We start from the raw sequence: 25,394 nt of genomic DNA, 5'->3' as shown, positions 1-25,394 counted from the left end.
TGAGTGGAAAGGGACCCCCAAGCATCATCCAGTCCCACCCCTGGCCTGCCCAGACACCCCAGCAATCCCAGCCTGGGCATCCCTGGAGCGCTGTCCAAGCTCTCCTGGAGCTCTGGCAGCCTCGGGGCCAGGACCATTCCCTGGGAGCCTGGGCAGTGCCAGCACCCTCTGCCTCTAAGCAGAACCTCCAGATCTGGCCCTGCCACCCTGTCCCTGCAGAGCCCCCACTCCAGAGGGTTCCAGCTGGGATGCTGGCACAGGCAGCAGGCTCACATCCTGCCTGCCACAGTTCAGCTCAGACAACAGATCCCACACTGGGCCTCCAAGCCAAGTTCTTAAAGGCTTTACTGGGCTCTGATGAGTTGTGTCTTCAGCTCTGTGGCAAAAGGCAGATGGAGATGAGTGGGAAGAAGGATCTGTCTCCAGGCTTGACAAACAGGCACCTCTCCAGCCTGGCTTTGGGTATACAGAGTTTATGAACAAGTGGCACCCCCATTTATATCTCAGTTAAATTCTCTTTATTTCCTAGCACCAGAGTTAAAATTGCAGAGCTGTGCTCAGATGTTCCCAGCAGGAGCTCCAGCTCCTCGCCCCTCGCTGCTGATAAAGCCCCTTTTCATCCCTGAGTGTGGTCAAGAACAGCAGGGCCTCTTTTCCTTGCTGCATGACTCTGCTGGGAGAGCCGGGTTTGCCTTGCCCATGGAGAGCTCAGGAAAGCTTAAGAAAACAACCCACAATTTGCAGTGCAAATGGGGAGCTGTGTTAAACCCATGATTCCTCTGCAGGGCAAGGTCACAAAACAAGACCACTAATCAGTGTGAGGTGTAACACACAGAACTGGGGTTTTGTTACTCAAAGCAACACCAGTGCAGTTCCTTGATAAAAAAAAAGTTCCTTAATAAAAGAAACCCCAGGATCCACTCCTGGGTCAAAGATTGTTTTGTATCTCATGGAAGTCACATCAGCTTGTGCTACAACAAAACATTTTCCTGCAATAGTTCCATTTGAATCTTTTCTGTATCAATGTCATAGAATCATGGAGCATCCTGAGTGGAAAGGGACCCCCAAGAATCATCCAATCCAACTCCTGGCCCCGCGCAGACACCCTGGAGCGCTGTCCAAAGGCTCCTGGAACTCTGGCAGCCTCGGGGCCAGGACCATTCCCTGGGGAGCCTGGACAGTGCCAGCACCTTCTGGGGGAAGAACCTTGCTGTGAAATCCATCCCAGATTCCCCTGGAACAGCTCCAGCTGTTCCCTGGGTCCTGTCCCTGTCACAGGGAGCAGAGATTGGAGCTGCCCCTGGGGAGGAGCTGCAGCCCCATTGAGTCTCCCCTCAGTCCCCTCTCTCCAGTAGCTCAGCAGCCAAAAAGCAATTCACAGTATTTAATCCTTGTGGGTTATTTTGAGGAGGAACATCAACTCTCTCATAAGAAGTTTCTATTACCTCATTAAAACATCAGCTGATAATGAGAAAATAAAAACCAGTGAGTCACAGAATATAAATCATTTTAAGGGAGAGAAATTCTTCTCTAGGAAAGAAGTCCACTAAGGCAAGAAAAAAGCTTTTACTTTGTTTTGTAGCTTTTATTTTTAGGTAAAGGAGTTGAAAAAAAGGATCTTTAAGTCCAGACAAGATATATCCACATGCAGTTGCTCTTGGAAAATACACTGCAGAAATGGGAACACTGAAGCAGAAATCTCCACCACCAGAGAGCACTCACATTTAGGATTTTCCCCACCTGACAAACACTCCAGTCAAAAATAAAACTGTTCTTACCGAGGAAATGATGCAACTTCAAATGCACTCAGTATAAATAAAGGAAAGTTAGTTGGCAAGACTTGGAACCCACACTCCCAAACAAAATCTGCAGTACCGGACCGTTACACAAAGACGCCCCGCCAGGCCACCCTGCTAAAGCACTCACATCAGACAGGGAATTCCTAATTAATCATTGACATGCAACTCCTCTGCTCCAGAAGCCAAAGAGCCCTTGGGGGAGCACTGCCAGCCCTGGGCAAACGGCTCCTCACTAACCCTCTCTGCCACTCCATGCCCATCTGTCCAGCATCCGAGGGACAGAGCATCTGCTGGAGAAACATGCCAGGTCAGCAGTTTGCTGTTCCTTTAGGAGAGCTGAAGTGTAAGTATTGATATTCTGGATCATTTTCTAGTGGTGAAAGGCCTTCTCTGGTCCTGAACTGCTCTGTTCTCAGCACATTCTGCTTCACAGGGACACCAAAGCTTTACCCCTTAGCAGGTGCCCCTGAAGCTCCTTTGGCTCAGCCCTTGCTGATGCTCCACAGGTCCCCCAGGACAGACCGTGCTCAGTCAGCCACAGCACACACACCCACTGAGATGGGCTTTCAGTTTGGCTGTGCAGCAGTGCCTTAAAGGAAAGGAAATTTAACATTTCCACCACCAAAAACAAATAATTCAGGACAAAATCAGGAGTGCTACAGCTGCCTCAGCTATGCAAGTCAGCAGCAAACCTAGTCCCAGTGAAGATTAAGAGAATCTAAACCAATGGTTTGAAACTATTCTCTATTTCCAGCTTATTTGTGAACTCCAAAGCACAAAGTGAAATACTGAGTATGATCACACAGCTTTTTCTTCCTCCTCTGTGCATGGGAAGAATGATCCAGGAGCTGCACACTTCTAGTATGTGGAGCAGGGACAATTCCTTTTAACACCCCACATGGTTTGGGTTACTCTCCCAAAGGGGGTTACAAGCTTCAGTTATTTTTTTCCATGAAATATATACATTAAAAATCCATAACTGCAGGCTTTGAGTCCATTCTCTTTGCAAACCTGCATGGAGACATTTCATTAAAACTTGTGTTCATGAAGAGATGTTCATGGACAGCCAAGGATGAGCCTTTAAAGTGTGTTCACTAAGGAAGGGAAATTAAGCAGACTTCTGGCAGTGAAACCATATTTACCTGGTTTGTGAGTGCAAGAATGAGCAGCCTGCACACACCCAAGGGAACAACCCCATTCTCCTCGTGCTTTGGGAAGCGAGCGACTTTCCTAAAGCAAATTCACTCTGGGCCTCAGGTACTTGGGCCTTCCTTTCCTGTGTGATACCAGGTCTCTCTACTGACAGTTCAGTGCTGCCTAAAGACTTTATTTTATGTAAATCTCAAAATATCAGCTGTCAAACAGGACTTCAAGTCTTTCAGTAAACTGTTCATAAACTGTCTCACAGTGAATCAGCCTCTCACAAGAGCACTCAGATAAACAGGATTTGCGTTGGCAGAACTATGGCTAAAATATTCCTGCTGCTCTTGGAAAAACAGACCGAAAAACTGTCCAGTCAGTATAACCTCCCTGCACCAGGAAAATGATCCAAGTCTGTCCTGATCATGAATATGCATGTCTACAAGATTCAAAATATGCATGTCTACAAGATTCTGATCTACCCCGAGGGCCAGAAAAACTGCAATTAAATTCACATCAGGTGCAGGTGAGATTTTCACTTGCACTTGGTCTGCACGGACTCGGTGCTCAGATGCTGCCAGTTGAACAAAATAGGAAATGCCATTTGGAGCATGTTCTGCACCACTCCTTTCCTGTATGGAGGGAGCAGACAGGGCAGGGTGAGGAATACTCCATTCATCTGCAGCCTCCAGCCAGCTTGGAAATTAGGTTAAAAGAGTTCTTTGTAATGATGTCACTTTTTTCTAAATAAAATTAGCAAAGTACGAGTGACCATTGCCACATCTTCCTCAACAAACCAAGGTTTAAGAAAACTGTCTGTAATTTGATGGAGCTGATTCAGCTCCAGCCCAGCTGACCCTTGAGCCATCTACCAACTCTGCAAGTAAGGTATGGTTAGGGGAAGAAAAACGGGAGATGGATGCTAAGCCAGCTCTAATGAGCACTGAATAAGGTCTAAAACTGGGAGATGTAGGAACAGGAATAATATTAAAATCCCTCTCCTTAAATAAAAAGTGCTAACCTTGCACTGAAAAAATGCCAAACCACTAAACACAGGAGTCACTGAACTTTCATTTCTATTTGCGTCAGAGCGGCCGAGCTCTCTGTGCAGCAGGGGAGCCCTGCACACTCCTTTTCCAGCTCTGGAGCACAGCAGAAGGCACAAGCAGACTCGAGATACATAAGGAATCAAAGGGAAGTTCTTTAAAAAGCCTCCACACAATGTTTTGTGGTTTATTCCAACCTGCACCGGACAAAGTCGCTGCCAGCACAGGTAGAGGGAAGCAGTTTGCTCCCTGTGTGTTGAGCAGTAAAACACTCCCAGTTTCCACGTGAATCTGCCTGGGACATGGCAAAATTCAGGTGCAGTAACCACAACGCTGTGCTCTGGGCAGGATGGTGCCCTGAGGGTTCTCTTGAGGGGGAATTATCCTGGGATCCCACATCTAACCAGGAAAGAGCAGAAGAGGCTTGGGATAGCAGCAAACAAGAGGCTGCCATCTGCCCACAATCTCTAACTTTTTATCTGCCACATAAAAGCACATAACCTCTAAAGGGACAGTAAAAAGCAAAAGAAAGCTCAGCAGTCAGGCAGGTTCTCCTCTCTGCTCCCATCACACCTAAGCCAGCTGGAGCACTGAGCCTGCCACACAGAGGAACTTATTCAAATACATGAGACTCACAAAACTACTGAGGAGGAGGAAAAGATGGAAGTGATCACCTATAAATTCCTGGGGAGATGAGAATCATCCTGCCAGGCAGCCGGAAGAAATTATTAAACAGAACACAACACAGGCCCATACAAAGTGAAAATGGGAATGGAGGACTCTGGCCAGCACAGGCTGGAGAGGGAAAGCTGTAGAGCAGTTCAGTGGCAGCTGCAAGGACCAGGAAGCCCTGCTGAATATGGCTGAGCTTATCTCATGGATGTATTTAGAAGATTTGGCTTCCTACACTGATCAACAACTGACTTCATGATCCATTATGTTGCTTCCATTCTGATGTAACAGCACTCAGGCACTTAAAAAAGACATTTTACCTTCATTCACCTCCTCTTTCCAAACCCTGTGTCCATATTAACTGTAAGCTGCTACATCCCAGCCTTCAATTTTGGGAATTCAGCTTTACACCCTTGTGTTAAAGGATTTGCTACCTTCAGACATTTCAGGGGACAAAACTGCAAAAACACCTGCCCAAAAGGCAAACACCAGGACATTGCCTGGTGGATGAACAGATTTGCACCATGAGGAAGATCCTGCCTGATTCCCTCAGCTAGGTTGAGTGGGGTGTGAATTCTGCAGCTGTGGCTTTGTCCCAGTGGTGTCCAGGCAAGCTGATGCTTCTAAATAACCTTCTTGTGAGGGATGCTGGGAGGGCTATAAAATCATTCAACCCAGCAGAAAGATCCAGAAACATGCAGAAAAACAAAGCCCATGACTGAGCCCCTGTTCCTTGCTCCCAACTCTCCAGTAAGTCAGGAAACAACAACCACTCACAAATAACATCACCTGAAACTGCAGCAGCCCCTGCACTGATGGTTTGCTGATGGTTTATTTTCTAAGCCATGTTCTAACACACACCTGGTGTGACAGTTTCCCAACTCTGTCCAAACTCTGGCTGATCTGGGGAAGGAGTGTTTGATTTTAAATTACCTGCTTTAGAGAGGATGAAAGGGAAACCCTGACAGGTCTTCAGGTGTGGGAAGGACCAAGCTGTGGAGAAAGGGAGGGACAGGCCATGGTGGGCAAGTGAAGGAGGAATGGATTTGGGTGGTGGGGAGGGCACTGCATGAAGCCCTGGACAGATTCAGCCCCTTCTCCTCCTGTTGTCCCTTGAGCCCTTGTAGTGGTGTTCAGTTAACAGAACCTTGTGATAACTACATGTCTTTTCACTCCACAAGCCCAAGTGCCAAGGTAAAGGCCCAGGATTACACAGGTTTTCTTTGGAAATGCCTGCAGACTCCTTTAGCAGTCAGCTGGCTGGGAGCTGCTGATGTTCAGCTGCTTCATTGTTCTGCTGGGAAGGAATATTCTGAATTGTTAAGCTCGTGGCCACTGCTGATCTGTGGATGCTGCTGGAGCCCCTGAATACAGCATTGTTTGGGACAGGGCTCAGAAAACCCAAGAATCATCTTGCAGCATTAAGATACAGAATCCCATGTGCCAGCACTCCAAAAGAATAGCTCTATGCTCTGGTAACATTACATCTAAAATAAAATTAGGTGCCTTTTTTATACAAACACAGGCCACACAAACCAAGCAAAAATAATAATGCAAAACACGCAAATAATCACTCGGGTTTCTGCATCATTAGGGCTTCCTTTGCAGCTGTTGCAGTGATTTGTACCACGGCACCCCAAACCAAATAGTGACAGTCCTTACACAGGCTGTGACACTGGGCTGTGACATTGGGCTGTGAGTGACACTGGCTGTGAGTGACATTGGGCTGTGAGTGACACTGGCTGTGAGTGACACTGGCTGTGAGTGACACTGGGCTGTGAGTGACATTGGGCTGTGAGTGACACTGGGCTGTGACACTGGCTGTGAGTGACACTGGGCTGTGACACTGGGCTGTGAGTGACACTGGGCTGTGACACTGGGCTGTGACACTGGGCTGTGAGTGACACTGGGCTGTGACACTGGGCTGTGAGTGACACTGGGCTGTGACACTGGGCTGTGACACTGGGCTGTGAGTGACACTGGGCTGTGACACTGGGCTGTGAGTGACACTCGCTGTGAGTGACATTGGGCTGTGAGTGACACTGGCTGTGAGTGACACTGGGCTGTGACACTGGGCTGTGAGTGACACTGGGCTGTGAGTGACACTCACTGTGAGTGACATTGGGCTGTGAGTGACATTGGGCTGTGAGTGACACTGGGCTGTGAGTGACACTGGGCTGTGACACTGGGCTGTGAGTGACACTGGGCTGTGAGTGACACTCGCTGTGAGTGACATTGGGCTGTGAGTGACACTGGGCTGTGACACTGGGCTGTGAGTGACACTGGGCTGTGAGTGACACTCGCTGTGAGTGACATTGGGCTGTGAGTGACACTGGGCTGTGAGTGACACTCGCTGTGAGTGACATTGGGCTGTGAGTGACACTGGGCTGTGAGTGACACTGGGCTGTGAGTGACATTGGGCTGTGAGTGACACTGGGCTGTGACACTGGCTGTGAGTGACACTGGCTGTGAGTGACACTGAGCTGTGACACTGGGCTGTGAGTGACACTGGGCTGTGACACTGGGCTGTGAGTGACACTGGCTGTGAGTGACACTGGCCTTCTCCAGGCACCCTGGCTTTTACAGCACGTGGTGGTGACTCAACTCTGTGGTTTGGCCCACAAGCTGTCCCAGCCCTTCCAGTGTCAGCCAAGGGCTCTGGTGGACAGACCACTGAGTCTCCAAGCAGCAGACGAGGACATTCCACCCCCAGCTGCCCATCCTGCCCCTCAAACATTCCCTTCTGCCACGTCTGCTGCAGGGACAATGAGGGACAGCTGTGACCTCGGCCATCCCCAGATTGCCACCTTCAGACACCAACGGCCTCAGCCAGAGCCTGTGGACAAAGAACCACAAGCAGCGGAGGGGAAAATTAAGTCTGCAAATCACAAAGCAAATATGTTTCAACAATATGTCCATGAACTGCTCAGGCTGAAAGGACTTTTCCTCACACTCCCTTGAAACCATGGCTAGTCAGGAAAAGCTTCCCAGTTTGGATATAGATTTGGCTCAGGTTTGTTCTGGGGCTTTCTTTCAAGTATTTTCTGTTTTGTACTGAAAAAGCTTCATGTCCCTAATGCAGATCTGAACAGAACTGCACCAAAACCCCTCTTCTCCATCTCCCAGCCTCTGCCATCACTGAGAATGGAGCAGGAGGTTCCCAGGAAGACAAAACCTCAGGCTCTGTAAGAGACCAGCTCATGTCAGTGTGAAAAGGCCCAGTAAACACACAAGGTTTGTTCTTCCAATTAAAGAGCAACAAATATATCACAGAAAGTTTGGGTGGGAAACAAAGAAGTTTGTAACTACAACCAAGTGCAGTGGGTTCACTTAAATTCACGAGTGTAACTGAGCTGGCAGATTCAGTACAAGGATCTTTCTCCCTCTCACTGAAAATCAACTTCAAAAAGGGAAAAAGAGAAGGAACAACACAGGGAATGCTTCTAACACCCTTGTGGGTATGGAAGTGCAGAGCAGAACTGGCAAGATAAGCAAATGAATTTTCACAGTGGCCTGAAGTACCTCACTTTACATTCTTTGAATGGAAAAGCAGCTGAGCAGCAGGAGAGCTGCTATTTATGCATTCATCATCCACTGCAAAAGGAGTGAATTCCTAAATGGCAACTGTACACAGATAACCCAAGGGAACATTAGCAAGATGGAAAAGGACTTAAAAGGTTTGATTAGTAAAACAGATTACTTGATTTACATGCTGCTTGGTTTATCGGGTTTAAATTATCACCGGAAAGATTGGGTTCATTTACTTCCCTTACATTTGACATATTTTTTTCTGTCAAAGACAGCTCCTGCTCAGAAGCTGAAAGACTATTCAAGTAATAGTAATGTGAGACAGCACAAATACCACACAAATCAGAATTACCATGCAGATAACCTGAAAAGCATCTCCCATTTATCTGTCACAAGCCAAGCTGGCTTTGACCATCAAATTTTTAATCCTAGGCCAGGGGAATTCAGAGCCCTGTGAAATTATTTAAAACAGGATCTTTTGAAGGACAAATCAGCCTGAGGATTCAGGTAGGCTTCTACTTCTTTGATGTATCAATTGCCAGGTAATGAACATTAGTTAATGACAATCTCCAAAAGTCAGTGCCACAGTTTATCAAAAAGTTTAATAAAGTCGACCACTAATTATTTAGTGAAAGCACTGATTTAGCCTGGGGTGGTGGTGAAGTGACGCTGAGCTTTGGCAGAGCCAATTGCAGGGAGTGAAGCTGCAGCTCCTGTGCAGGATGATCACATCCCTGCTCACACAGTCCTGGAGCAGGGCAGTGGTGCTGGACCCTCCCCTGGTGCTCCCAAACAGCCCCTGCCAAGCTCTGAACTGGGATCTCCAGGAAGAGCAGCACAGGCTTTCTAAATAATTTTGCTATCAGCTTTATTTATATATATATATATATATATATATATATATATAATTTTTTTAAGCAATTAGCTTAATTAACAGTTCAGAGCTGATACATCCTTCTCCAAACACAGCCACCTCCCTCTCTCCTTCCCTCCCCTGAGAAATCAGCTGCTGAGCCCTTGCAGAACAGCATGAAACACAAAAACCTACTTTGAATCAACAAGTCTGGCAGCCACAAACTGTTAATCTCTTTAAACCTTTCACAAACAGAAAATAATCTGTTAGATGGAAAAGATATTTTCTACGTTATTTTCTGTTTCGCTTAAAATTAAGTGCTTCATGTTACCCTTCTCACACTCATCCCTGCTGCACAAAAGATGGATGGATCTCTCACCCATACTTGTGTCATTGGAATAACCAAGATTTTGAATTACCAGTAAGTAAAAACATAGGAATGGTCACTATCAGCTCCTCCCACCCTCAGTGGTGAGGCTCCAGCAGGCAATAGCAAATGAGGGGAATGGCTCTATTGCCAGTCTTCCAAGGACTTCTGGAGACAATGGAGTGCTTCAGGTTTCTCAGAATATTTTGCTGTGTCAGTGGGAAAGCACTGAAAATCCACACATTTAGGGGACAATCCACAGTGGAATACAACAGCCAATCATTATATATCAGCATACACATCATGACATCAGCTTAGCAGAGCTGCCACCCTCACCCCAAAGCAGCCTTTGGTGAACTTAAGAAATTCTGCTTTGAATGCAAGAATTGGAACCTACAGGATACACAACTCTTGCATTTTAGATATTGTATAAAATGTAATGCAACAGTCACTAATACACAGCTCTCTCACACATCCCAGTCCTCAAGGATTATAGTATTTTCGTGTTGTTTTTATTTAATGTAGCCATGGCTTTAAGATAAAGAATGGCAGGGTTAGATGAGATATCAGGAGGAAATTCCTCTCTGTGAGGGAGTTGAGGTCCTGGCACAGGGTGCCCAGAGCAGCTGGGGCTGCCCCTGGATCCCTGGCAGTGTCCAAGGCCAGGCTGGACAGGGTTTGGAGCACCCTGGGGTAGTGGAAGGCGTCCCTGCCATGGCAGGGGTGGCACTGGATGGTCCCTTCCAACCCAAACCATCCTGTGATTCCACGATTCTTTATTTTATATGTATGTAAAATTAACTTTGAAGGTTTACATTTACACAAGGCTCCCCCTAACAAATATTTCCCACACTCTCCCAACTGTATCTGAGGAATAAAATGGTCACTTAGACAATCCAGTCAGAAAATGCATCAATAGCTTTGGATCCAATGGCATGGCCTGAAGGACTTGCAGATAAGTACAGGGTTCAAGTGTTTCAGTCACGGCACTTTCATGCAGTGCCAATGAAATTACTACAAATCCTGGTTTTGTCAAAAGGAGAGTGGAATGTGTTTATGAAATGACTCTTTTCCTCCTAAATATATTCAAGAGAGACTTACAGGAAAAGAAATAAAGCTCAGTTATTTCCTGTTCACATCTCTGTCCTTTGAGCAGGAGAACAAAGGAATTTTACACTCCATATCAACACTCATCTTAAACACCATTCTTTGGCCTTCAGCTGGGTACAGGGTGGCACTGACAGTAAAGGAAATGCTCCTACATATAGAAAATCAGCAGCTTTGATAAGCTGCACAGGTCATTATGCTGATAAGGACAGTTACTAACACCTTATCTACACTTCTTTCAAAGTCCCAGGTCAGAGGAGGTAAAACCCAGCTAATTATCCCTCCTCCTTCTCTCATGCAAGCAGGAGTTGTCTTTTGAAGGCATTTGTTTGAAGAGTGAAATGTCTGTCTCAGTGCTAAAATAATCGCAGCTCAGCAGTGGAAATGCCAACAGTTCCAGGAAATGGGCCATGCAAAAACCCCCCTAAACTGTCCAGTAACCTGAGACAAGAAAAATCCTTCCCTTAGTCCAGATCTGTTGATGTAACCTCAGGCAAGACAGATCAGGGATCCAAAACAGTTTAACATCACTCAGAGAGGACTCTGGAAATATCTCATCTGGGCTGTGGCTCATCCAGTTCTGGAGAAGAGAACAAATCCTCACTAGCCAAAGGATGAAGGAATCAAGGAATGCAAGCACTGAGTGGAAGCCCCAGGGCCTAGGGTCAGTCTGTCCAAACAAAAACCCACCTTTGCACCCAGCCAGCAAGGAGAGCTCACCATTTCCCCTCTCCCACCCAGTGCTGCCTCACCAGTATTAGGCCTTAAATTCTTTCTCCTTCCCTTTTTTTGGTGGGGATATGGGGAGGGAGCAAAAGTGGGGAGAGAAGGAAAGCTGGGGAGAGGAGATAACAGACACAGTGTAATTCCATCAGCTCAGGTTTGGGAATTTGCTTCCACTTTTATTTTATTAATTCAGACTTGATTTACTGTCCTCCACAAACCACTTGTAACTGTACACCCCATTAACCATCTCCATTTCTTCTCATTTATCCCACATTAAAAACAGAGACACAAACCTGTCTATACTTATTATAATAAACCCTGCTCATATCTTATAAAGTCATACCAACATTTCCTCTGTTTTTTTGACTGCACCTCCTCCCACAGCATCTGGGCACCTCATGCAGATCCCTAAGCTGGTGCCTGGTGTCACAGTTTGTGCAGTGTCCTCTCATCACCCTCTGTGCTGACCCTGACCCTTACATTCACAGCCCATTACTCAGCTGGAAATGAATGGCTCAGCTCTGGATAACTGGGTTGCATCCACTGGGATCAGCATCTTCTGCAGGGGCACCACCGATGTTGTGAAGCTTGTTTTGACACAAGCTACCTCAGCTTTGTGACCACTGCAGGAGGCTCCTGTTCCCCCCACCAGCCCAGCCCCTGGCCCAGCAGAGGTTTCAGCAGTCACTGCCCAGCACCTGCAGCAGTCCTGAACAGGGATCTGTTGGAGAGCTCTGTTCACAGTCCCAGAGCTCTGTAACATGCACACTCTGCTCTCACAGGGCACCTGTGCAGGTCAGGTTCCATCTCTCTGGTCTAAGCAGCCCTGCAGGTCAAAGCTGGTTTACCAAAGCACTGTCAGGTCTCTGCATTCCCAGCTGCCAGCCCTGTTTCTGGCTCAGCAGCCCATATCTCCCCTGGGATACCAGCATTCAGGCAGCTCAAGTTTTGGGGTTGATTCATCAACTGCACTGACCAGGTCTCCAGTGACTGGATAAAGAGATTTTAACACCAGTAACTCCTGTATGGTGTCCACACTGCAGAAGTGGGGATCACCTCCTGACGGATCCCTGCAGCTTCTTTCCCTCAGGGGATTCCTGCTCAGGGAATATGGTGGCAAAAGGCCAAAACCTCTCTGCATGAAGCCCCCTCAGCTCTGCAGCCTCACAAGCTGGAGCTCCACAGGCTGAGGAAGCAGCTCCCCACCAGAAAGCAGCACGGGCATGTTCTCCCAGCTCCACACCCGAGCTGCTGTGCCCTGCCAGGACCCAGCTGCCTCTGAATGGAGCTCACGTGCACCTTTATTAGCCCTGTGGTTAATCTGCAACCAGATCACCCACTCCAGGGCAGCTGAAGATTAAATGTACAGGAAATAAACCAGATACTACTACCACTAAACATTAACTCACTGCTGGTGGACTATCTTGTTTTAAGCCCATCGTCTTCCTCAGTAAAGGAAAGAAGAGGGTGCTGACACCCAGGTGTTACTGAGAACATAAAGTACCATTTCAGTTTCAAATAGTGTAATGACACATACAACATAAACCATCACCTCCATGAACCAGGGGGACTTGCAGAAATCTGGGATAGTTTTTGATCAATTATTGCCTCCTCACATACTGATCACCACTTCCAAACGAGGGCAGGACTCATATCCCTGGTTTAACTGGGTGGGTTCAGATTGTTTTGCTCCTAAAGTCCTTTCCAATCACCTGTTTGAACCCTGTTTCCAAAGAGACCTGGGAGAACAGGTACCTAAGACACGCTGGTATGAGCAGCAAGGTGAGACTGCCCTGGCTGTGCAACATTTGTATCGCCAAAGGTATCAGACTGTCCTTCCTTCTGTCCCCAGCAGCCTCCATGGGGAAAACCCCAAAGTGCTGGGACAGCACTGAATCAAACACTGACCAGCTGCTGATACACAGCCCAGCACACAGCATATGGCACACACACAAACTGCACTGAGTGCAGGACTGCTTGTTTAAACACAGCCTCCTGCTGCACTCTCCCCACAGCATCCATTGTTTGTAAATGTCTAATTACAAGGCAAAGGGCACGTGGGAGGTTTTCATCACAGGCTGATCAGATATAAGCAGCATATAACAAAACAAAGGGATCAGTATTTTAAAAGCTTCCAAACTGCAACACCACATTGGCCAAGCAGTGGGGCCCATTTTCAAATTACAGCTTGTTGGGTGATAATTACATCAGCACCACTGCAATTACTGAGGCTGTGATCGCCCCAGTTTGATCAGGAACAGCAGTGTGCTCCGCAGCTCAGTGTTATTACACAGGTTCTGCAACTGGAAAAGTGACCTGGAGAAATAATTCAAAATTCACAAGGGACCAATCCCTCACAGTTAAGCTGAAAGGACTGTCCAAACATCTAACCAGACTAAAGAACCGTTATTAAAGCAATGGTATCAACCCAGTAACCTACATTAGCAGACTGAAGCCCTTTACAAGCCATTGCTCATTCATAATAGCACTTTTATTGCTGCTTCTTGAACCCTGAATTGGTTCATGACCCCCTCATGTTCCTGCCTCTCCTTAACACTGTACCCATGCCTAATTAAAAGAAGAAAAAAAAAAAAAGAAAAGAAAAAAAAAAAAAAAAAAAAAAAAAAAAAGAAGGGAAGATGGTTAGAGACAGCTGTCTCCACCCCACAGCTGACAAAAATGAAGAGAGAAGTCCAGCTAGGCCACAGTTTTCGCCACAGCCAGACTTTGCTGTCAGTGCTGGTGTTCCCATCATGAAGCCATGGTTTGTACCCATCCCAGCAGAGGATGCACTCTGAAGGCACAGGAAGGGCAGTTTGGGAGCACCAGGACAGATTATTTATTAGCTGTAACACAGGGCCAGCCAGGCCAGCAAGAGGCATTTCTGGCAGCACCACTCGCTCTGGGATTAAGGTATTATTTCAGCTATTGACAGATCATTCAGGGAGGCCTCCAAACAAGGGATTCAAACAGAGAGGGCTGACAGGCAGCAGGACACAAGGTGCTGGCACTCCCAGGCAGAGCTGCAATTACAGCAGCACCTCCCTCACAGCTGGCACTGACAGAATAACAGCAAAAACTAGGACGTTAAGAGCACAAGCATCCTTTATAGACCTGAAGGAAATAAAGACAGTAAAAATAGCTGTAAACCAGGTTCAGTGACTTGTGACCACAAAACCCTGCAGCAGAAAGATCTGCACCATCCTCCACTACAAAACCAGTGTGATACCTTCAGTAAAGGAATGTGACTTTGAAAATTAACCCCTCAGCCACTTTGGCAGAGGTCGTTTGTCTGCAGTCACTGGCTTGGTTCATCCCTTCAGTACCTTATAAATCAGTAGTAAATAAATACATGACAAGTATTTAGACCACATAATACTAATCTTAGCTTTCCTAAGATGAGAGTTCATGCCACCTCCCAGAGTCATGAACGCTTTAGAAGGAAAAACACTTTAAAGCAAGTTAATTCCTGCACTGTTTGTAACATTCCCTGCTTTGTCTTAGGACTGAGAAGCTTCAAATGTTCACACAGGTACTGAATTGGAACTCAGGACTGTTCTTAGTTGTTAGGACTTAGTTGCCAGAGCATCCTTAGGGACAGCTCTGTCCAGGAGAGCCAGGAAGGAAGGTGCAGGAGCAGGAGGGCTTGGCAGAGAGGAGCTGCAGGGAGAGCAGCACTGAGCCCCAGGACCATCCCTGTTCACTGCTGTAGATGTGAATGCTGGAGAACTCAGAGGAAACCACAGTTTATGCTCAATACAGTAGTGAAACATCATGAGAACAGTGCATCTAAATCATAAAATGGCACAAGAGGAGGAAAAGGAAGTGAGTTTCCAAAACAGGATTAGACACTAAAGTGAAACTCAAGAGTTGCACTGACAAGAACAGTCCAAAGCTCCTGATAAAATCAAGATCCTGCCAAGCTCTGCTGTCCCAGAATTGCATGTTTGAGGGAGAGGGACAGAATGACCCAACAGGGATCTGCCTCCTCCAGAGCCTGAGCAGGGCCTGAGCAGGGCACCACTCCTGTGTCCCCTGTCACTGCACCACCCCTCCTGTGTCCCCTGTCACTGCACCACTCCTGTGTCCCCTGTCACTGCACCACTCCTGTGTCCCCTGTCACTGCACCACTCCTGTGTCCCCTGTCACTGCACCACCACTCCTGTGTCCCCTGTCACTGCACCACCACTCCTGTGTCCCCTGTCACTGCACCACCACTCCTGTGTCCCCTGTCACTGCACCACTCCTGTGTCCCCTGTCACTGCACCACTCCTGTGTCCCCTGTCACTGTGCTCAGGGTGTCCCTGCTCTGTCCCACACAGATCCTCAGCCCAAGAGCTGCTGCTGCTGCTGCCACCTCTGAGAGCAGCCCAGTTTGGAGTACTGGTTGTGTGAACTCTTGGATGACATGCAAGAAGGCAATTTACTATCAGAAAACAAACACTGAAAATTCTGATTCTATCTCAGCCTTTCCCCCCACAATAATATCCAATAGCTCAAGGACTCCCTAAATGGAAATGCAACTAATAGAGGGCTTAAAGGTCATCTCAAAGGAAAGCTGTGTGCGACAGAACATGGCTTGTCGATTCCACACAAATTATTCCAGACTGCCTTGACTGACTCCATCTAGGGCAAAGGAAAAAAAAAAAACCCAAGGAAAATTAAGTAGCTGGTTAAAGAAAATTTAAGGAGGTTCCTAACAATTCTTTTCAATATCAGGAAAACAGATTTAAAAACACCTCAGCTGTGGCTACTGTGACAGCAGAATCAGAGTGCTTGATTCTCTGAACACAGCTCTGGTCAGACCCAGACAAAAAGGGTGGCAAAGCCACCCAAGACATTCCCCAGGGGCTGCTCTGGAGTCAGCCTGGCTGTGGCACCTCTTGGAGCGTGTCCATGAATAGGAGTTGTATGGGAGTTACCAGCTGCAGCACAAAGCCCTCCACAAAACATGAAAAGAGATTTTCCTGGTTGATTTCTGATTTCCCTGTTTGCACTGAGGACAGTCACAGGCACCTGGAGCAGAATAAGATACAGGCACCAAGGAGCCAGAGCCTTTATGGCCACACCTCACCTGTGTCACTTGGAATGGTGCTGCCACAACACAGCCCACAGCTGGCTTTACACTGCTCCCTTGCTGAAATCACTACTTTGAGGCCAAATAATTGTATCTTACATAATGTGGCCACTAACCAAGCTAACAAAAGCTTTCTGAGGAAATCAACATGCCTGAAATTAGACTTGCCTTAAGATTTTAAGTAAACGGAATGAACTCTTAAGCCACGGCAGTCTCTGGGTTGTGTCAGACGTGTGTTGTGCCTTCATACCCTATTAAAAACCAAGGAACAGTGTCTGCCAGCTGGTTCTCTGCACTAGGAGCTGCAGTCACCATGTGCAGCCATAAAATGGGACTTGGAAAATTATGTACAGATGGGCCCAAAAGTTCAGCATTTATATGTTCTCTTGATAGCCTGCATTTGCTGTAGATAAAAGCAAATCACAATCTTTTCACAAATATCCTTTGTTTGAATTACTCAGAAAAGTACCTTAGAGTCAACATCAATTCAGCACAAGAGCAGTGACAAGCTGAAGCACAGACAGGCCAAAAGGAAATCAAACTACTCAGGAAAATGGAATTACATCCTGCCAGACTAACAGCTCGTCTGTGTGCAGAGAGATTGACTGTCTCGAATCTGTGCTGTTGGTTTTTTAAAGGCAAACACCAGCTCGGGGTTTTCAGTGGTGTGCAGTTCCTCCCTGCTGATACCTTTGCTTTAGCACAGGGTTGGAAGCAAACAACACCCGGTACCACTCCTGCTGGTAAAGAGAGAATTAATTTAAGAATTAAGAACATTCCCATAACAACAGCCAGTGCAGGACACAGACCCTTGAGCAACAGCAACATGACAGAAACAGCCATTTTTAGTCCTAACTAACCATTACAATCTGAAAGAGAGGCTGAAAGTTTTCTAGAGGATATAAAATTTAGGTTTAGGTATGTATTTTCTGCCCTGAACAGAGGCTCAGTAAAACAAACTCCATGAAATTTATGGGTACGCCAACAAAACTCATCTTGGCCAACAAGGAGATTAAAAAATAAAAGTTCCAGCAAACTATTCCTAAAGTAAAAACTAAATTTCAATTCAAAATATACAGAAGAAGTGCTGAGAATTTGGAGCTTCTGAATAAAAAATAATTCAGATATTGAGTGTTATCTAAATTTTCAGAGAAATCAATTCTCCCTTATCACTGGCTTATCAAGGATCTTTTAAAGATGGGTTATTATCTCACTAAATCTAAAACCCAGTCTTAATCCAGGGCACTCCTAAAGAACTCTCTCAGATGAACCCAGTTACTTATTCACCTTCTGCAAGATTATAACAATAATATTTGAAATATTCCATTTGGCAGGCTGGCACATGACTTCATCCTGCCCAGTCCCCCAGAGGACATCTGGGATTATCTGCAGTGCCAGTTGATAAAGCTTGGAGAGACAGAGCTGAGCACAGAGCTGTGGTGGCAGCACGGCCCTGCACAGGGACCCTTCACCTGCACACACAGGTATGAGAGCTGCATTCTCTGGGGCACCTCTGCTGCTCACTGAAGGTCTGGGAAAGCGTCACCCCATGTTCTGACCTGGCTGGGAATCTTGGCACAAAGATGTGTGAAAAGGAGATTTCAGGGCAGCGGTAAAAGTTTGAGACCGGAGAATGTGTTAGGGCAAACAAAATGTGATCCGAGCGCTTCAGAGCAATGCTCCCTCCGTGGCAGCAGGGACTTTCTCAGTCTCCACCTGCCAAAATAAATTTGCTGCCATTTAAGGTTGTTAGATGTTTCCCCGATTAATCACCGCCGCGGAGCTGGGTCCTGGAGCCGGTTCTCCTGCAGGACATTACACAACCGAGCCGGCCCTGCCAGCGCCAGGGAAGGGCAGAGGCAGGAGCAGGAGTTTCAAGGGGTGGAATGAATCCCCACAGAGCTCCTCCTGCCCCGGGACACCAGCACCGCCATCCAGGGAAGCCCCCGGACAGGTGGGATCCTGCCAGAAACCTTTCCCTAGCCAAGGAATTCTTCCCGTTTAGACAGAAGGAATTTAAATTGGGAGGAATGAACCCAGTTAGGTCACCCTGTTGCTGCAGTCCTGAGGGGGCACTAAAGCATTGATAACAATCTCCTTTTAGGAAGTAATATCTGTAAATATTAAGAAGTAACTGTGAATTTGCAGGGGTGGGCAGGGGAAGCAGAAGAAGCACCGTAACCAGGGCAACTTCATCCTGGGAAATGCATAGATCACACTTTTTGTTTAGATCCAAGTCTTTAACTTCACCCACAGAATCCATAAGTGGAGAAAACATTCCATTTAACCTTTCATTTATTTCAAAAGGAATTCTGTAAACACCCGTGATCCAGACACAGCAAAGCAACTGCTCCTGGCTCCACATGAAGTGCTTATAAAGGACCAGAGCCGGTGGACAAAGATGTCAGCAACAAAATGCTGGAGAATAGAAAAAAATGGGAAAGAGTGTCTTGAGCTGAAAAAAAAAAATTGCAGCTCCAAATCTTTCCAACTTCTATTGCAGTTGTGTGAAGTTCATCACAGCAGTGTTTGACAGCTGCCACCCCAGGCCCAGCTGCAGATGCTGCTGCCGATGGGTGATGAAGCTCCTGGAGGTGGATCTTGATTTGGACAAGGCATGAGGAACTTTGCCCCCTGCCTCTGGATGCTTCAGAAGCTGCTCAGAGGAGGTGGCAGTGCTAATTAGCTGGGGGACACTCGTCTGCCCCTGGTCAGATCAGTTCTCGCTCTCTGGGGAATCCACACCGCACAGATTCCAGACTGAGCGATTCCCCCGGTTCTCTCAGGCCCATCCCATCAGCTCCACAGCTCCTGTGACATGCAGCTACCCCAGTTCACCACCCACAACCAGGTTTTGCAAGGCGAAACTCTCACTGAAATGGAGATAACTCAGCACTATCTAGGAAATTAACACTCATTAACCACCAGTCCGAGGTCTACAGAAACCAGCCACGAGGCAGAGGACTGGCAGGAGTAACAGTATTGCGTTCTCAAAGGTGACCTCGGGCAATTTCCACTCTCAGTTACAAAAACATGGCAGATGGGAGGGCAGGGGAGCAGCAAAACCCAGCATGGAGACACCCTCCACCCTCACACCCGGGTTTTGTTGCTCTTTGGTGGATAAATGGGGGAAGAAAAACAAACTAACCCATAGAGGCTACCAGGGCAAGGTCACTGACTACTGGATAAAATATTCAGTAGCCTAAATAATACACTCTGTAATGGCCTGGCTTATTTTTGCTATAGGTGGATCTGGCAAACATGAGTCACCTCTGGAGGAAACCCCAAAGTGCTCCCCTACCACAGTCATATCTGTACACAAAAACCAAGGAACTACATCCATAACAAAAAAAAACAAAAAAAAAGCCACCTTCACGTTGCCACTGGTGTTGGCCAAATTTGCCAGGGAGTTAATTTTCAGCTGGAAAATTTTAAAGCAAATTGTTGATTAAGATCACAGGATGGTTATATTTGCAATTAGGAACAAAGTGCCTAAAGTATCTTCACAAGTGTGATCTAACAAATAAGTTTTCATGAGATCCCACAATACACTTGGTAAGAAAGCAAGTCACAGCGAGACAAGATGGTATCCACTTAATAGGAAGTGTTTTTTATTGCTATTTCAACTTCTCTGTGATGCAATTCAAGGCAAATCTAACAAGAAAAATCCACGGTATGTTTAAGAGTGGCCCGTTCCACTCTGCAAATGTGAAACCCCTGAAGCAAATGAGCGACAAACACTGCAGTGGCATCCAGAAGCACCAGAAAGTGATTAATCCTGAGCATAATTGGAGAATGGAACAGCACAGCAAGGACTGGCACTGGGGTAAGACTGTTGGGTCCCTGTGGCTCCCAGAGGAGCTGGCTGAGAGCAGGGCCCTTCAGCCCTCCAAGGCTGAGCCAAGAGAATAATGCTGGAAAGGAAACTTTAATACAATTAACATTAACACAGCCTGGGGAAAGGAAGGTTGTGTGGACACCTCACAGCACCTTCCAGTGTCTGAAGGGGCTGCTGGGAACCTGGAGAGGGACTCTTCGTCATGAACTGCAGTCACAGGACAAGGCAGAATAGGTACAAATTGAAAAAAGAGAAATTCAGGTGAGATATTATGAAGAAGTTTTTTATTTGAGGATGAGACACTGGACCAGGTTTCCCAGGGAGGTTGTGCCCCAAGTCTGGAAATGTTCAAGGCCAGGCTGGATGAGGCCTTGAGCAACCTGGTCTAGAGGGAGGTGTTCCTGCCCATCATGGGACTAAATGATCCCTTCCAACCCCTTAACATTCTATGATAAAACAACTCAGAAAAGAAGGTGTCCATTGAGACTTTCCCTAAGCTCTTTAATGGGGCAAGTAGGAGAAGGGAGGGGGTCAGTGGGAATTGAATGCTGAGGAAGGTCTGTCACCCTGCACCAGCAAGACCCCCAGCATCACCTTGTGCCACCAGTTCCCACCCTGAAAGGCACTTGGGGATCCTAAGCAGAGAAGCAAAAGATTCTTCTTCCAGCCAAATCTGTTCCCAAGCATTAACACCAGCACCTGGAAGCACCTAAGGGCACGGACATCCCTCCTGAAACCCCTGAGTTCTTGTGTGACAATACAGTTCCTGTCTAGGGCAATTCTGACATTCCCCACTCCATAAAAATCCATCTGCTGCCATTACTTTCTGTGTTCATTCAAAATTTCTGTGGGACTGAAAACTACTCCACTTTTCACCTCTGAGTGAAAGATGCAATTTCAAAGTCCTTGGTGTGAAAACTCCATGGCAGGAGAAGTTCATTCTAGACAGCCCAAGAGGACAGCGGCAGCAGCACTGAGCAGGGAAGCAAAAACACGTCTGAGAAATAAATTTCACCACTTGTGATTTATTCCACGTGTATCATGATAACTATTGTTTTTTCTTAAAATACACCCTGTTAGACCAAAAAGAATACAACCATCCTCACCCTCTTTAAGGGGATTTTAGCTTTCATCACTGTGAAGTTGGAAACAACCAAAGAATATCTGAGAGGTCTAAACATCAGAGAGCAGAACAAAACCAGGGAATGCTTGCACTTGCCAGTGCTGTTCAGTCACACTGCTCCTCCCCTGTCCTCATGGATAAATGGATGGTTTGTAGCTGATATGGGATAGGATGTTTTTTCAAGTTGCTTTCTCCCCCCGATGAAAAAAACAAAACTATTTGGCACTCATAGCAGTGGAGGATACAAAGAGTATCAAAACCCAGGTCAAAACACAAAGAAATCTCTGTCTTCAGTGATAGAAACTTAGAGTTTGCAAAATATCCATTGCACTCCATTACTCAGGGAATGAATCAAAGGCTCACACACTCCATGTGACACACAGGGATGACCAGACAGGTGGACACAATTGGGCAACTTTTCTACACAGCAAATTATTTGGGATCTGGCCATTAGTGCTATCAGTTTCCACATCAAAAACCTCATTAGGATAAACAGAGGCTGCTGGTTTTGTCTTCAGCAAGGCCAGCCTGTACATCTACATGTGAAAGGTAGGAGGTGGGGATATTTTCCCCTGTAAGCTTTCCCAGATTGGTTCTGGGGCTTACCCTGCTCATCAAGATATGAGAGAATTTGGCACTTGAGGTGAAACATCCTTTGGCACTGCACAAAGGATGGGAAGGTGCAGTGGGAATTACTGCCAGCACAAGATTTATGTCACATAACCAAGGACAGGTAAAGAGGAGCCTTCAAAAAAGGTAGCAAAGGTGTCTTGATAAAAAAAAAAACAACAACAAATACTGATCCAACTACTTAACTGAGCTTCCCACATCCCTTGTACAACATAAATCTGACACTGACCAAGCCAGTCTTTCTGTAAGAACCTGTTCACTTATCCCTCCTGTGATTTATTGTGGTTTAAGTGCACATTAATAAATGTAACCCTAGCAAATGTTTCCTTTCATCTGGTCAAGGTGCCACAGAATGTCTTCAAAATTCACCAAGTTTACTGCATTTAACTTCTGTTATTTTTTCCTAATTTTTCACACACAATACAGCAAAGGCAGAAGGTTAAGATGGATCAGATGGATAACATTTTGAAATATTATGTCTCAATTCTACAGTTTCCATGATTCAGCTACAAAGTTTGCAACACAACACATTTTTGTTTGCCCACTAGAACAGAGTTAGCACACTAGAACAAGTGATCTGTCCATCTGCACTGGGTCTGCTCTGTAACTTTAATAAACAGCCTCTCAGGAAAGCACCTGAGCAGCCAATTATCAATCAGTTACAGACACAACTCCTGGGAGAAGACCAAGACTGACACAAGTTTTCTCCCTAAATTCAGTAGCAACACATCTGGGCTGGCCCTGAAGTCAATCACAGCCTGTGGTGTGACCGACAGCAATGTGGGTTTGGCAGCAGAGCCCCAAACCCTCATTATCCCCTCAGAGCAGCCCTGGGAACAGTGAACATCTTCCTGCTCCAATGGCTCATCCGGAGAGCAGCAGGTGCCACCTTGGCTCCTCCATGAGAGCATCCAAGATCCAGAAACCCAGCAGAAAAGCAGGACAGAAACAATCAGGCATTCTTTAGGTTTATGAAAGATTTGTGGTTTGAGGTTTCCTGCATGGCAGGACATGATACACATGGCATCTTTTAGGATATGGGTGTCCCCCATCACTCTCCTGCCAGCCAGCTGAAGCCTGGCCCTGCTCCTCAGGGCACAAGCACTCGGATTCAAACCCCACAGCACCCATGATTCCAGCATTCCAGGTGACAGCCTGGCAGCAGCTCCCCCCTACTGCCTGCATGGACACAGGGATAGCACCAAAAATCAAACCAGGCAGCCAAGATATTTGGTGGAAAAGACTTGTTTTGACAATAAGCAGCCCCCCTTTAAGTCTCAAAAAATGTAAATCCTTAATGGAAAACATTTTCTATCAACCAATTGGGAAAATGAAGCCAAACAGTCTAAATAATTTCAAAATTATTTAGGTTTCCTTCAGTTTCCTACCAAGCCCAGCTCTCAGGGTTTCATACCAGGTTTAAAAGCTTTACACTTCACACAGATCTGCTTTTCCCTGGCATTTCCTCAGAGGGGTTTAAGTTCCATAACCCACACAGAGAACCAGCTGCCAGACACTGGAGATGTCTGGCTCAGGAATGTCTGCATCCTTGAAAGCCAGGATACAGTACAGCCCAAAAAACAAGAACAAAGACAAGATTTCCATTGTTTGTTTTGCTGGAGACACAAATACTACATTTATCAGGAAAAGAAGGGAAAGGGATACTCCTGTTTCTACCCCAGTACTGCAGCACAGGCATTGTTCATGTTCTCCTCACCTGGAACAGGTCAGAAACCACACAAAGCAAAGTTCCTTTCTCACTGTGACACAGGCAAACTCAAAAGAGGAAACACTGATTACCAGCAGCACTGTCCGCAAAGTCAAACATCCAACCTCGGGCTTATTTTAGAAAGGCTCCCTGGTAATTTGCCTGTGCTTTTGAAAAGCAAGGAATATGTTTTGAATTATAAGAGGTTACAGGGACATTTTTGTGGTGAAATTGGACTTTGATTTGCAAAAAAAAAAACCCTCAGTGCTACAGATCCTTTCGGAAATAACATTTTTTTGTCATTGCTAAGCACTTTTCAACAAAGTTTAACAGCTACTGTTCCAAGGAGGTGTTTACATCCAGTTTTAATAGAATCTAGGGGTTCTTCTGTCCCTGGAAGCACAAGGAAAAGCAGCACGGTGTCCTCCTGACAGTCTGAGAAGCAAACAAGGGAGGATGTTCTCTGCAGAGTGCAGGGGCAACCATTTTTCTAAGCAAGTTCACTTGAAGACTCTGGTGCTCCAGGTCTCATATTTTGGGATTCTTCTGGGGCCTAAAATATATTTACAGCTCTTTGAGCCTGTTTTCATTTGCTCCCCTCGTCTTTACAGCCGGGATCAAGAAGCAACAACACCCAAAGAAGGTGCTATTAAGGAGCAGGGGAAGGCACCATTTCCACCCAGATGTTTATAAACTCCATATCCAGTTCCTTTATAAACAGTGCAGGGGAGGGGGAGGCCTTCAAAGAACCGCAGCTGGAGTTTTCTTCTGAAGGTGAAATTTACGTTATCAGTCATTCTTGTAAACAAAATAACAAAATAAATATTTAGCTGCAGTGTAGCAATCTGAATAACAGCAAAAGTTTAAGTGTAAACATCTCGGTGATGTGATGTGGAGAATGAAAGCTTCATTGTGCATTTGATGGCCATGGTGTGAAGGCTTTCACAGCCACAGTGGTTTTTACCCTTCCAAATGCCATGGAGGAGCTCTCCCCAAAGAAAGCCGTGCTGTTCCTATAGTGGGAAAGGGGATTTTTTGTTTCAGTTTGTTTTTCTTCGCTATTCATGGTGAGACAGCCTTTGCTGCCATCCAGTAGCTGTTAAAAGACAGGTTCTCATTCCTGCCTGGCTGTTGAGCTCCCTGGGCAGGGCGCTGCAGTGAAGTGCTGGAGTTCCCTTTCATTCCCTGCTGGGAGTTTGTCCTGGGCACCATAAACAACCCCCAGAGCAATGATGGTGGCACTGATGGGAGGAAGATATTGAAAGGGAACCTTTCCTGAAAGCTTCAGCTGGTGCCTCAAATCATAATTCATTTGAGGAGTAGCCATGCACACCTGCTTTCCATCGGAATGGGACAGAAAACCTTCCTGTTAGGGGCCCCAGAACAAAGGGATTTATTCCAAGGTTGTCAGAACTTCCAGTGAAACACGGCTCGAGTTGGCTTGATGTGAATAAAGATGCAGGGGCAAGGGCAAAAATCCTTTGTGTCTGGAGATGGAGTTAAGTCACTATCCCAAACAGCACATTACACCCTGCATATTGCAGAGTCCCACCACAAATCTGCAGGTTTTGTTTCCCAGGAAGATGTAATGAGCCTTCAGGCTTCTCAAGTTAAGTTACATCAACCTTAACCAGGAACATATCAAGATACTCTGATCACGTAATTTTCTACCTGAACAACCTCAGGCAGGATAACATCGGGGCAGGCTCTGTCCAGACCCAAGAGAAAAAGAACTTCAGTGGGCTGGGATCCAGTGTGGAGCCAGGAAACGAGTTGAGCA

At 46.4% G+C, this 25,394-nt stretch overlaps 1 protein-coding gene across 2 annotated transcripts in view; it reads right to left on the bottom strand.

Moving 5' to 3' along the window:
- The window catches only part of MYO1D (myosin ID), a 153,687-nt gene that overhangs the window by 119,201 nt on the left and 9,092 nt on the right, over positions 1-25,394 (bottom strand). The window lies entirely within an intron of this gene.

This window comes from Pseudopodoces humilis, chromosome 29 (assembly GCF_049639895.1).
Source record: "Pseudopodoces humilis isolate 2021_Gansu_Grassland_sample_001 chromosome 29, ASM4963989v1, whole genome shotgun sequence".
NCBI lineage: Eukaryota > Metazoa > Chordata > Aves > Passeriformes > Paridae > Pseudopodoces > Pseudopodoces humilis.
This window is presented reverse-complemented; position numbering and strand designations above follow the sequence as displayed.